We start from the raw sequence: 1,998 nt of genomic DNA, 5'->3' as shown, positions 1-1,998 counted from the left end.
GTTCAGTGGGTTAGAGGAACTGACATCCATGGATCAAATAATAATAATGATGATGAGATTCTTTGACATAAATCTCACATCTTATACACTAACTCAAGACGTACCATGAGTTTACATGCAAAACATAAAACCATAAAACTTGCAGAAAAATATAGAATTTTTGTATCCATACTGGCAAACTAAAGCATAATTCATAAAACAAAGGTTTATATTTGTTCTGCCATCGCTTCTCGGCCTTTTGGCTAAGATCAAGTGTAGTATATTTGTTCTACCAAAGATCCTCTCCAGAATATGAAAAGAAGAACCAATTGGAGAGACTATTTGCAGACCACATATCCAACAATGATTTTAAAGTTAGTACAAATTAGTAACCTAATATTTAACCACAAAAGAGAAAAGTCCAATCAGAATATGGACAAAAGACATAAAAAGATATTTCACTGTAGAGGATCTATAACCGGTGAGCCAGCGCATAAAAGATGTTCAAGATCATGAACGTTTAAGTATGTTTAAGTGAAAACCACCAGAAATAAGTGTTGGTCTAGCTGGTTAACACACCAGTTGCCGCATCTCATATCTGGATTTGCGCCTCGCTCCACTTCCAATTATAGCTTCCTGCTAATGTGCACCCTGGCAGACAACAGATGATAGCTCAAGTAATTGGATATCTGCCACCCACGCAAAAGAACCAAATTGAGTCCCTGACTCTTAGCTTCAACCTAGCCCAGCAGCTAAGGGTATTTTAGGAGTGGACTAGCGGAGGGATCTGTTTTGTTGTTGTTGTTGGCTATTTAGTTTGTAAATGTTTCCTCCTGTTCTTTAGTTTGTCTTTTCAGTTTCTGCCCTAACACATGCCTCTGCTTGTCTCTACTTCTCTCTGCCTCTCAAATAAGTAAAACATAAAAGTAATCATAAATTTAAAATTTTTTAAGCCACAAAGAGTTATCCTACCTAACCATCAGAATGACTAACATAGAACAAAAACAACAGCAAATGATAACAAGAGTGGAGAAAACCTAGTTAGTCATAGGAATATTTAGATATCTAAATTTGGAAAATTACCTTAGATCTAACCCTGTAGTTATCTGATTAAGCAATCGCACTCTTGGGTATTTATCCCAGAGAGACGAAAATCATGTTGCCACACAAACCTGTTGCACGGATGTTCACAGCTGTTTTATTCATATTTTCTAAACACTGGCATTTCTCTGATGTCCTTCAATGAGTAAAAAATTAAACAAACTGTCATATTTACAGCACAACTACTCCATCATAAAAAGCAACGAACTATGCATATAAGCAAGAACTTGAAAGGACCTCCAGGGAAGGACATTAAGGTGTGTGGGGGGAATCAAAAAGGTCATACATTCTATCATTACAATGTTCACATAACATTCCAGAATGTTCTTGAAATGACAAGCTGATAGTGCATTCCAGAGAAAATGTAGTGGTGAGGGGGAAAACAAAAGTTACAGTTATAAAGGAGTTGCACAAGGGAGCGTTCTAGCGATGGAATAGGTCTTAATCTCAATTGTGGTGATTATGTGAAGCTATACATGCAACAAAATAATATAAAACCGTGTGCACACACACAAATGAGCAGCTGTAAAACTGAAATCTGAATTGGCTCTGTGGATTAGAGCGTTGTGGGTAACAGAAGCCGTGGCAGATTCCAGGCTCTTCCCTGCACTTTTGAAAGAAATCAAAGAGGGGCCATAAAGGTGTGTAGGGAAACAGGGTTTGCTTAAAGCAAAGCAAAAGTACACACTCAAGAACTAAGTGCAAGCAAGCTTGAGAGAGAATGAACATAAAAGACAAACATAAAAATCCTTAACAGCATTCAAAGCATTCTCTAATCCTATATGGTGAGTAGTTCTAGGATGGGCTTCATTTCATATCCAAAAGAGGTGGGGTTTGTAGTGCACATTGACTGTCACTCATTCCTTAGTCTTTTGTCAGAAGTCTTGGAAGTGCCTTGGTGACAGGTGCATGATGCGG

The 1,998-nt window shown here is 37.7% G+C and overlaps 1 pseudogene; it reads left to right on the top strand.

Annotated features, from left to right (window-relative positions):
* The first annotated feature begins 222 nt into the window (after positions 1–222).
* Positions 223–309, top strand: LOC118758327 (U2 spliceosomal RNA; annotated as a pseudogene).
* Positions 310–1,998: the final 1,689 nt, after the last annotated feature.

Source organism: Ochotona princeps, chromosome 1 (assembly GCF_030435755.1).
Source record: "Ochotona princeps isolate mOchPri1 chromosome 1, mOchPri1.hap1, whole genome shotgun sequence".
Taxonomy (NCBI): Eukaryota; Metazoa; Chordata; class Mammalia; order Lagomorpha; family Ochotonidae; genus Ochotona; species Ochotona princeps.
This window is presented reverse-complemented; position numbering and strand designations above follow the sequence as displayed.